The 12,921-nt window shown below is 45.7% G+C and overlaps 1 protein-coding gene across 11 annotated transcripts in view; it reads left to right on the plus strand.

Annotated features, from left to right (window-relative positions):
* Nucleotides 1-12,921, plus strand: part of LOC147659352 (splicing factor U2AF 35 kDa subunit-like) — a 189,953-nt gene that overhangs the window by 106,208 nt on the left and 70,824 nt on the right. The window lies entirely within an intron of this gene.

A 12,921-nucleotide genomic window follows, 5' to 3' on the forward strand; every position in this document is an offset into this window, starting at 1 on the left:
GTGCTAATGAGTATATCTACATAGCGCACACTATGATTTGCCTCGGATCTAGGCGCTGATGACAGGTGTTAATTACTACCCAACTCACTGATACATAAGCTATGACCTCGGAAAAATGAACGGCTGAGTTGGCCGCCTTTGAACGAACAGGATCATTTCAGGCGCATTAGTCCACTGGGCTATGTTACATGCTTTACACCTGTTGTAATGGGGACTGCATTCAGGAAAGAGTGGGGTGGATTGCTGGTAACGGTTGGGGGTGGGTGAGCAGTCCTGGAGTGGCAATAACTAGAACAATACTTAAGGAGCGTAGCTTCTTTTTCTTGGATCCTATCACTAGCCACAAGATATAATGTTGCGTTGCCACTGTCCCACTCAGGTGTAGGCTGTGTGTGTGGGGGGGCTCTGTGTGTGTTTGGGGGGGCTCTCTGTGGGTGTTTGTGTGTGTCATTTGCGAGAGATAAAGCTAGTGGCATTGTAAATGACAATGCCATTTATTTATGTTAAAAAAAACATAAATAAAAATGTCAAGAGCAATGCCAATTGCTCTAACTTTATCAAAGGCAAAACCATTGCATTGTAAATGCTTGTTGTTGTAGAGGATGTCGAACGTACAACATTTTATTGTAGGGTGTTCACTATAAAGGATTCTTTATAAAGGCTCATTGTTACACCAACGCAGTCTGCTAATTCATCTTTTTCTATGCAATCTAGTCAGACCGATTCCTATTAATAAATAGCTAAGATTTAACAAGCACTACTGTTAATGTAGATTCTTTTAAATTCCTGTCAACAGCCATTTTCTGCTACTCCCATGCCTTTTCTGGACAGCTGCTTGCCTTGTGTACCACTGGGTTTGTCAGAATTAGAACCTCAATGCAGTGAGAACTACCTGTTGCATTATGATCGTAGTTTTGCCAAACTGAGTACATCCTGTTGATCGCCCTACATCCTGTTGATCGCCCTACATCCTACCAGAGAGACTGAAACTGGAGCATTTGTAGACCACATGTACTGATCCCGTGCTTGACTCGGGGGTGAAAGGCCTTATTCTCCACCGCAAGGCTCTGAATAATCAGAAGAAACTCAAACCTGCGGGCTTTTTGAGACCATCTTTCTTGATTGTGTAGGCTGGCTCCGCATTAGGAACCTCGAAGGAGGAACGCAGGAAAGAAGCTATTCCCTAATGCAGAAAAGAAATCTGAGGATTTCTACCAAGCCCCTCCCAAAGAACAATCAGATGTCACTGTGTGTGAGCCTGAAGCTAGTCTTCTAAGGAACAGTATTGTACAAGACCTTGTGATAATTTTGGAAAATGAAACACTTTCTCTTGAGCAGCATTAAAAGCTTGCCTGCTCGGAAGAGCACGCCCATGCTGCCTTAGATCTGAAGGCTCCACGATGCACCAAAGACTTCAAGGACCCAGCCAGTTTGTTTTGTTTAAAATGATGGCACTCTAGCACTGGAATTATCAGTGTCCAGGCCAGAAACTCTGAAGGCAAAGTTCTTGTTTACAGTGGGAAGTAAATGTGGACTCAATTGTTGGCTCTAAGCATTTTGATCTTGCTTAGTTCCACTAAAGGTATTGCACAGTCTTTAAATTGTAACTGATAAAAATCTGTCTTTGACATCAAATCATGTGGCCATTCTGTTAATGACCTGACAATATCTTCTACTGATTCTCAGTTTGTTGCGGTGTATTATCTGAATTAAAGTGTAGCTTTTTTGTGAGACATTTTTGCCTCCTGTTTAGATCATTGCAGTGGCATCTCCCTTGGGTTTCCTCAACATATGCGAACTTTGATGCAGGAACCTACAGATTTCAGGTGTGGAGTAGGCACAACCCTGGTCAATAAGAAGGTATTTTCCTCATACTACCAGTTGTGCTGGTTTTCAGGATGTCGGCGATTAAAATTATGTTCTGCCCCAAAGGCAATCTTTACAAGTTCATCTGCACATGTTATATAGTTCTTGCAAGTGTTGACCTTATCTTCTTGATCAACATGTTACAGGCATGATCATTAATCTTCCAATACTACCTGGCTACTGTTATGACCTTAAATTAAATGCATGGCGTTGGACAGTCCTTCCTTTGGCAGTGAAGTAGCTGTGCTCTGGCTACCTTTGCACGGTCACCCAAGTGATCACCCTTACATTTGTGAGCTGCGGAAGACCGGTTGTACCAAGGGGCAGCTTCATATTGCTATTGCTGTAGATCTGTTTTCATGTGAAACCATGCCGAGACGGATTTTAGTAGGCATGTCGTTTAGATGAACAGATGTTTGCCATTCGGTTTTAATATGTAAATAGCCCATATACTCTGGATTCTTCCCCACCTACCGATGACCCCTGTCAGAGGCAGAATCATATGACCTGGCCATGACCTCTAATGAAGAGGTTAGCAAGCCACCCTATACCTTATCTGGAGACTGCCATGTGGCTTCCAGACTCGTATATGATCAATATTCATTGCTTTTAAAATGCAAATAATAGTCTACTGTACATATGCAGCCAGCCTTTGACTAGTTTAACGCGCAAGGCTATGGGAGGCATGCTGTACGCGGAACACCATTTTCTGCATCAGAGCTTCACGTTATGTAATTGATTTAATCGGCGGTCTTGGGAGGAACAGATTTTGTGGATAGTTTTGAAAACCCTTAAATCTCATTGTGTACTGATTCTATGGGTGATTTTAGAAGACTGAGCGCTCTCAGGATGCATAGATTCAGTCAGTGGTTTCTGGAAACTGCTTCTGATTTAGGGTTTAGTGCGTGATTTCTGAAATCATTAGATTTCCATGTTCTGCAGATAGTTTGAGAACACTGCCCTCAGGATGTGTAAATGATGTGTATAGTTGAAAAACACTTTGCAGCTGTCGGAGGTACCAATTCTGCTAATGGTTACAGAAGAGATTGGAGGTTTTGAGTTTCCCTGAATGCTTTCAGATTCTGATTTATCTTTCATGGGATCTATAGTTCCTGTGAAGGGCCTCAGGATTTATCATTGCTCCTGAGATGTAGAGATCTGAGATGTAGAGATTCTGTGGATGACTTTAGACCATGTATTCTCGAAGGATGTAGAGGTTCCTTGTATGGCTTCCTTTGAATGTTCTTGTGTGTACGTTTTCATAGGCGATTCAGAAGACATTAGAATTGTTTCATGTGTACAGATTCTGCCTCTGGTTGTAGAAGAAATGATTGCCTCTTGGGGTGTCCAGTTTCTATGGTTGTTTTTAGAAGACCTTGGAGCTTGTCTTCGAGCACTACAGATGTGGTGCCTGGCCTCAGAAGGCACTTGATCTTTTGTGCGACGTATTTTATGGACGGCAACATTGGAATGTTCTCTGAGGATGTAGGTATCGGAGCCGTGTGTGTGTGTGTGTGTGTGTGTGTGTGTGTGTGTGTGTGTGTTTCGGTCGATGGTGTCAGAAGACCATGGCTCTCTCCGGATGTACGCATTGTATGGATGGATTTAGAAAGAAAGTGCCGTTATGATGTTTAGCATTAATGGATGGTTTAGAAGAAGTTAAAGCTTTCTAGATGTACAGATTCTAGAGCTAGTTTGAGAACACAGCTGTTGGAATTTGCAGTGTGTAGTTACTAAACACAGTACATCTTTTAAGATGTATGACTTCTATGATTAGCTGAGAACATTTGTGCCCTTGAGCCATACAGGTACTGTGAATGGTTTTAGAACACTTTAGAGCTCTCTTTAGGTAAATAGATTTTTCCCATATCCTATATAGGAGCTTTTGGGATGTACACATTCTATGGATCGGTTCACAAGACATGAAAGCTCTTTCTGCTTGGACATATGGTTTCAGAAACAGGTGGCCCTCTCAAAGGTGCTGGTTCTGCTCGTAGTTCTAGAGAACAGTAGTACTGTCTGAAAATGCGTACTCCAAGTGGGCCACAAGACCTAGCCGTTCTTGGGATATATACGTTCACTGGGCCATTTCACAAGATATTTCAACTCTTCGAGGGTGAACAGATTTTGTGGCTGGTTTTCAAAGATGCTACAGCTCTCCAAGTATGAACAAATCCTGTGGGTGGCTTTGAAAGGTAATGCAAGCTTGGATTTACAGATTCTGTAGCTGGTTTAAGAAAACAGAATTCTCTTGTGCATTATGCCATTGATTGGTTCAGAAGTCATTCAAACTATATCTGGTTGGTTCTAGAAGATTGAGCTCTTGGGAATCTGGATTGTTTAGAAATCCTTCAATCTTGGTAGCTCGCATTTTTGTGGATGGGTGCAGAAGATGTTGGGGGTTTCCATGACTGCAAAACTAATGTGAAGTGATCTGAAGCTTCACATGATATGACGATTAAGTGAAACGTGTCAGTATGGGTTCTGTGGACCTCAGAGTCATGTAAATGTATTTTGGATGCTTTCTAAAGTCATTAGACCTCTGGAGGTCATGGTTGAAGTTGACAGTTTTACCAGGATGTACATTTTTGTCAGTTTTAATAGGAGAACTTCTCTTGGTGTATGCATTCTATGGCTAGTTCAGTTCATCGCTGATGCTTGCAAGATATATAGACTTTCAAGAAGACATCTGAGCTTTCAGGAGGTATAGATACTGAGCATGGTTCCAGAAGTTTTTGCGGCTCTGTGCTTACAGATTGTGGATGTTTTCAGTAGGTATTAACTCTAAGGATGCACAAATTCTGCAGATTTCGGTCTTAAGGGATATTCACCAGTTTATTCAGATTTTTCGAATTGTATATCCATGAATCCCCTCCATTCCTCAAGTTTGGGAATAGCTGCTTTTGTGGACATCAGCAGAAAATGAGAACCGAGCACTTATTCAAACAGCGCCTAAGCTTTCCAACCACCTTCAGACCATTGGAAACGCAGATCTGAGATGCACATTGGGCCTTCTGCCTTAAGCATAGGCCTTTTTATCCACACCCGATGTTTTCCACAGATTCTGTACTCCCAAAGCACATATCGGGACTAGATTCTGTTTTGATTTTTGTTGTATGCGGGTGGGTGAATGTACCCCTTGCGAAGGACACAGCCCTACACTGGCAAAAGCCTTTTTGAGAGAGCTTTGCTTAAATAGTCGAGAATGTAATCCACATCATCCCTTCGATTTCCTAAGAAAGTGAGTACCAGTGCTAAACTGGAAATCAAAGAGTAACCTAAAGCAGAGCTAACAGTGCCCTTCTGAGCCTAACCAGCCTCAACCCAGTTCGCACTGGAACTTCACTTTAACGAAGCCGCAATCTAAATTCCAAGAATACACTTGTGTTTGTAACACAAATGCCATGGAAAATCGACCCAGCCCCTCCGCCCCCCCCCCCCCCCCCCCACCCCTCCCCAAGATCATCACACAAGAAACTAGAGTGCTTTGTCCATAAAAGCTGGATAACCCTGTTGCTAGACACCTTTCTATAGACCCTTAAATCCAGTGCATCCTCTAGAGGAAGAGGACTTGATCTGTATTGAGTTTTCAGCTTGGAGTATCTGTCCTATGGTCATTCACAACCAGAGATGTGTTTGCCATTTTGCAAAGGACAGGTAAACGGGTCCGCACAGAACAAGCCTTCTGCTTAGGGCAGTGTCTTTTAATTTGTCCGGCTGTGGAGACTTGATGAGGAGCTTCAAAGACAACTCAGTTTTCCCCCCTCTACACGTAGACTACAGGGTGGTCCTAACTCCATAGTCTAAAGCAGCAGAAATACCCATCAGGCTTTTACTTGGCAGCCATTCATCTGAATCCCATGCGCTGGACTTTGGACACATCTATGCAGACCATGGAAAACTTGCCTCACCAAATACCGTTGATTCTTCAGCGGGTGGGTAAACCGGACTAAGAAAAGTTCATTCATTTTGCACCAGCAATGCAGAGTAAATGTATTGAAAGCAACAATTGACAAAACATCATGATAAACAGTGTTGGCCTGTTTAATCCACCCTCCAAGTCTGTGCTGCCTAAATTATCCCACTGAAAAGAAAGCTGCCCAACAAACCTGGCGGCTTTTGTTATGCGATCTATAGTAAATTAAATTACACAGACATTGTGAAGTAATCATGGTCTGTGCAATGCTCAGTGGGGCATGCTGTCAAACAGCTATTCTGTTAGTCGTTAAATCTATATTGCACTGTTATTCAAACTTGATGGTCAGGATGAAGTCCGAAAGCTGCTGTTATTGAAATCCTAAAGACCAAGAGCGCCTTCGTGAGCGTGACAATCAAGCAACATTCACACTTAACAAATAACGTTTGTGTCCCTCTGTCTGAAGGGATGTGCAGCCCCAGCGGTTATGAAACCCCTCTGAGTACCATCCCTGGCCTCATGCTTTCCGTCCACTCATTTCAGTTTTGGATCACTTTTTTTTTTTTTGATCCGTCCCTGACCCTTTCCATCTACATTGCAAAGTTGTACTCTCTGCCACCCCGAAGACAATTGGTGGTCAAGATGCTGAAAATACTCGATCCAAATCACATCAAGCTCATCAGAGGGACGTTCAGCGGTCAGGGCTTCTACTCCAGTGAAGATGGGATGTTTAGGTGTCTTCATCGTCCTCTTCTGGCTCAACCTATTTTCTCTCCTTGGAGATTGGGGTGACTGTCCTAATCTGTATCCCTGCCTCATGCACATATGGGGGTACCCTGAGCAAACAACCACTAGATGAATCTTTTTAAGGAGTCCTCTGTGAGTTTCTACCACAGCCATCTTGCCATAGTTGAGATACTCTCTTTAGGCCTCACCTGCCAGATAGCACAAGCTTTCTGTTGCCGAAAAGATGCATTGTCTGCTTTTAGATCCGGCTGATTGCTTACCATTGGTTATGTTTACTGTCGCTCTAATTAGTTTAATTTCATTTGTTAGCTTGTATAGGCTTTTGTGCCTCCTATTGTGTTTTCCTCGCGCCCCCCCTACCCCACAACCCACCCGTCAGCAGTGGAGCAGTGATGCAATACTTGGGATTATTCCACTGCTTGTTTTTCAATCACAACTTTTTTATTTTGGGTTCAGTACTCCATGAGATTGCATGTGTTTGGGTTCAGTACTCCATGAGATTGCATGTGTTTTCCAGCTGTCTCCCTCGTGCACCTCTATCCCCCTCCAATTGTGTTGAACTTTGTCACTTGTGTGTTTCTCCCCTGCTGCTCCACATTATTTTATCTTGGCCATTACTTTTCCTGCCGCCCCTGCCCTCTGTGTTGCTTTCCTTCACCTGTCCCTCCTTGATGTTTCACCTCGCCCTCTGTTATTCCTCCCTTGCCTCCTTTGTGATTCTCCCCCCTCTTCCTATGTACTGCTTTCTCAAACCAGTGACTTCCTAGCAGCTCTCCCTACCCCTTCTTCAATAAAAGCTTTTGCACTTAGTATTTTTTTATTTACTGATCCAACTCAGTACATTTTTCTAAAAAGCCTTAGTTATTGTAGACGCGCACATGCGCGTACTTGCTACTAAATAAGTCGCCCACTACGTCAGAGCACCTTTTTTTGAAAAACTTTTTTTAGCCACGCTGCACAGCATCGGAGATGCTCTACATACAGCATGGATAAAAACTATTGACAAAGCCAAAAGACCCCAGAACATAGTGAGACCTGTTGCCTTAGCATGTTTAAAACAGACTGCCACTTGAAGAGTAGACTGCCCATAACGCGCTCAGCATCCTCTAGCTAAAGGCTGTATTCAGGGTGGAACAGTCAGCAGTCTGCCTTGTGTGCCACACAAGAAGGAACGGAGTTTGTGTGTCAGCCAAAGGCTGTTTCCCAAACCCATTTTGATGCACGATCATGTAGATTTTTCAGACGGATATTTGCAAATTCTATTTGGCTGCTTTGAGGCAGTAGTTGAGTAGATCTTATCTTTATTAAATTAAGTAGTCCTATGGCAGGTGGAGGAACTGGTTGTTGTCTCCGTCAGAGGGGCCACTCCTTGCACAGTGGAATAGGAGCATTGGGAAAGCCATCCTGGACAAAGCCTGCATTTAAACCTTCTGTTATCGTGACATCCAGCAAGTTACCTGAAAAGCATTGCTTACTATTGTGTGCAGGTGTGCTGCATTCAAAGTTACATGCAAGTCTTGCTAGGAATTCAAAATGTTTCTTGTACACTGCAGGTCTTGTTGGACTTCCAGCCAGTGAGACCGCATCTTTACGAATTTCAGCTCCACTGCGGTCGGGCAGATGAGACTCTAACTTTACCTGCTAGGCGGGGCTCCAGAAGATGACCTGGTTTCTTTGTAACCTGTATAAAGAAGACACCTGTACTATATTTTTAAATGTTGCTTTGGCCAAGTGATTTCGAAGGTTTTCAGGTAGTGTCCTCATCACCCTCTCTATCCTTCATGGATCATTTTCCAGTAACACTCACAAACTGCATGGTTTCAACTTGTAGTACAATCACAAATTCTGGTCTACCCTCTGAACCTTAGACTCGTCAGACATCGAAGGCAACGCATTAAGCTCTGGGCTCATAGAATACTCTTTCACACCAATCAAAGCTCATCCCCCACTGGCGCTGGACCGCGCCCAGCGCCAGTCCCCCTGGCCCCCACAAAATCCACTCCGCCTGCATAACTTACGACGCCGCAACCCTCACAGCCCGCAACCCCGGCCAACCACCAAACTGCTACCAAGCCGCCCCAGGAAACACCCATGGACCCTTCACCTGCCACTCCTGCAAGTTCGACTGCATCAGGTCCCACACCAAATCCACAAACTCCAAACAGAGCTTCGACACTAACCACCTGAAGTGCATCCTGCTCAACACCCGCTCAGTCCACAGACACTCCACCGAACTTTGGAACCTACTCGACACTACATCGCCGGACATCGCCTTCCTTACAGAAACTTGGATGAACGCCTCATCAGCCCCCGACATCGCCATAGCCATCCCGGACACCTACAAGATCATCCGAAAGGACCGCACCAACCAAACAGGAGGAGGCATCGCCATCGTCCATAAGAACAACATCCGCATCACGACCATTTCCGACGATAACTTTGCTACCGCGGAACACCTTCACTTCCAGATTCACACCGACCCCAAAACCACACTCAGAGGCACCCTCATCTACAGACCCCCAGGACCCCGCACACAATTCAGCGAAGACATCACTGACTTCATCAGCCCACATGCCCTCCCATCCGAGAACTATATTCTACTGGGAGACCTCAACTTTCACCTGGAAAAGAAAAATGACAACACCACCACCACCCTTCTGGACAACCTGGCCAATCTCGGACTCAAACAACTCGTTGACACCCCCACCCACTTTGCCGGACACACACTTGACCCTATCTTCACCTCCAGCAAGCACATCTCCTTCGATCACACCACAGCTCTCCATTGGATGGACCACAGCTGCGTTCACTTCAACTACAAAAAGTCCACTACCCACAACCCCCCACAACCTATTCCCCAAAGAAATTGGAACAAAATCACCACCGACCAGCTCTTCACATCGCTTCACCAAAACCCCCCTGCCAATTCATCGGACCCTAACCAAGCAGCCACCAACCTCACACAATGGATCACCCACAGCGCCGACGAACTAGCACCATTGAAAAACCATCTAATCAAGCAAGGTAGCAAAAAAGCCCCCTGGTTCAACGATGACCTTAAGAAATCCAAGAAGTTCTGTCGTACTCTCGAGAAAACCTGGAGAAAAAACCCAACCACTGACAACCTAGCCACCTTCAAGAACGCCACCCGCAAACACCACCAACTAATCCGATCCACCAAGAAAGCAGCATTCAAGGACCGACTTGACAACAATGCCCAAAACAGCAAGGAACTATTCAATATAGTCAAAGAATTCACTAACCCCTCTGCCGGCACTAACGACATCACCCCCTCCCAAGACCTCTGCGACTCTCTATCCTCATTCTTCCACAACAAAATCGCCGAAATACAAAACCACTTTGAAAACCAGTCTGAAGACCAGTCCACTCCACCAACCTCCGAACCAAAACCGCACTATAACAACCTTTGCGCCTGGAACCCAATCACCACCGAAGACCCCATTCGCCTGATGAACTCCATCCACTCAGGATCACCAACGGACCCATGTCCCCACCACATTTTCAACAAAGCAGACCATCATCGCACCCCATCTCCGCGATGTCATTAACTGTTCCCTCAACTCCGCTACCTTCCCGGAAAACTGGAAACATGCCGAACTCGGCGCCCTTCTGAAAAATCCCACGGCAAACCCAACTGAACTTAAGAACTACCGCCCCATCTCGCTCCTCCCATTCCCTGCCAAAGTCATCGAGAAAGCCGTCAACAGTCAGCTCGCCGCCTTCCTTGAATCCAACAAATCCCTCGACCCTTCACAGTCCGGCTTCCGAGCCAAACACAGCACCGAAACCGCCCTCATCGCAGCAACAGACGACATCCGAACACTACTGGACAACGGAGAAACAGTTGCTCTCATCTTACTTGACCTCTCCGCAGCCTTCGACACAGTCTGTCATAGCACCCTCATACAACGCCTCAGCAACGTCCGAATTCAAGGAAAAGCATTGGACTAGATCATCTCGTTCCTCACCGGAAGAACCCAGAGAGTCCGCCTCCCCCCTTTCAAATCAGAGGCCACTGAAGTCATCTGCTGCGTACCACAAGGATCATCACTCAGTCCCACCCTCTTCAACGTATACATGAGTCCCCTCGCTTCCATCGCACGCCAACACAACCTCAACATCATCTCCTACGCAGACGACACCCAGCTGATCCTCTCCCTCACCAAAGACCCAAACACCGCCAAAACCAACTTACACGAAGGAATGAAAGATGTTGCCGAGTGGATGAAGAACAGTCGCTTAAAACTAAACTCGGACAAAACAGAAGTCCTCATCCTAGGGCCATCCCCCTCTACCTGGGATGACTCAAGGTGGCCACCGGCCCTCGGAACCGCACCCATACCTACGGACCACGCACGTAACCTGGGCTTCATCCTGGACTCCTCCCTCTCGATGACCAGACAAGTCAACGCCGTATCATCATCTTGCTTCAACATCCTACGAATGCTCAAAAAAATCTTCCGTTGGATCCCCACCGAAACAAGAAAGACTGTCACCCACGTACTGGTCACAAGCCGACTGGATTACGGAAACACCCTTTACGCCGGAACCACAGCCAAACTACAGAAAAAACTACAACGCATCCAAAACGCCTCAGCCAGACTCGTATTGGACATCCCCCGGCAAGCTCACATTTCCGGCCACCTGAAAGACCTCCATTGGCTCCCTGTCAAGAAGAGATTACGTTCCGTCTCCTCACCCACGCACACAAAGCCCTCTACGACCTAGGACCCGAATGCCTCAACACGCGTCTATCCTTCTACACCCCCTCCCGACAACTACGATCGTCCAATCAAGCCCTCGCCGCAATTCCGCGCATCCACAGATCCACCGTGGGGGGAAGATCCTTCTCCTACTTAGCGGCCAAAACCTGGAATTCTCTCCCCACCCACCTCCGCCTTACACAAAACCACCTCTCCTTCAGAAAGCAACTAAAGACTTGGATATTCGATAAGTAAAACACCTCCCTCCCCCAAGCGCCTTGAGACCCTCTGGGTGAGTAGTGCGCTATACAAATTATGAACTTGAACTTGAACTCCGTCTCCATGCCAGAATAATCTCCAGAGTTTTCTGTGTGCTCTAAGCTGCACTCCACCGGAGTAAATCTGACTAACGTGACTCTAAACTCCGCATGTCTGATGGATCACGCTACAGGGAACACATCTTTGGCCAGTTTGGAAATCTCAAGACTAGCAAAGAATGCAGCTCACTCGGCATAGTCGGACAGACTCTGGAATGTCTATTTACTTCTAGAGTGGAGCAATTCAGGAAAGGTCTTTAAGCCCAACTCTTTAGTATCTTTCACCATCATTTCCCTCTCCTACCTCACCCCATTATTGATGTTTCTGCTGCATCTGTATTTATTTACTGCCCTGACTTCTCAATTTACCTCTGTCTCTCTATCCTTATATGTTGGCTTTGTATCATGTTGCTGTTTGATTCACTCGCTTCGCTTGAAGCTAGGTTCAAGCTTTATAAATGCCTCTAATAAAATAAGGTGTATCTGCTGAGCGGTAAGATAGAAATTTTCCTGTTGATGGGCCATGCGTTTGCTCCTTCATGTGGTACCTAGAACACTGCCATTAGACGCATGTCCCAGAGCAGGTGATCAGTCGCATAAGGTGATTCTCAATTACTTTGCCTGAGGCGCCCCGACTTCCTCTGCTGCTGTTCTGCCTTGTTCATTCTCACGCGGTTATCATCCTGCATGCCTGGATTGGAAGAATTTGTTCCACACTTCCTCAGTACTTTCTTCCTAAACACATCCATTCACAACAACCCCCCTGTCCACCCCCACAGCTCTGGCCAAGTTAGGCTAGTACAGAACATCAACAGGCGGGTTATTCTGGACCAGTCTGCTATGGGTGTTTTCTTCGGTACATTCTCACGAACTGCCGCTGAGGATAATGAAGAGAACATTGACATGGCAGCATAGAGGATGTGACCACAGGTGAGTACATTTCTCAAGTCCAACTCTATCATATTTGTTGTGCCAAGAGACTTTGTTCTTCTCAGGATGCACACTTTCCATGGATTGGCTGTAAGATGCAAGTCTTGGAGCAATGATCGATTATTCTAAAGCCAACAGCTCATAGACATCGGAGCTTATATAGTCCCGACAACAAAGCTCTTGCTCAATGTAGAATCTAAGGATGCTGGGGCTCTTCCTCGTGGTTTGTGCCTTCTGCTCGGGTCTATGAATGTTCTCTGCTGTGTTTTGATATACAGTTGATTAGTCTTTTAGATGCATTTAGCTTGTGGATCAGTCTAAGTCTCCTACTCTGTGCACAATCTGCATGCGACCTGAAGCTGCTCTCTTGGTGTATTGAACAGGGTGAGGTGGGATTGGGTAAGGAGTGTGAGGCTGAAGA

Source organism: Lissotriton vulgaris, unplaced genomic scaffold, assembly GCF_964263255.1.
Source record: "Lissotriton vulgaris unplaced genomic scaffold, aLisVul1.2 SCAFFOLD_1061, whole genome shotgun sequence".
Classification (NCBI taxonomy): domain Eukaryota; kingdom Metazoa; phylum Chordata; class Amphibia; order Caudata; family Salamandridae; genus Lissotriton; species Lissotriton vulgaris.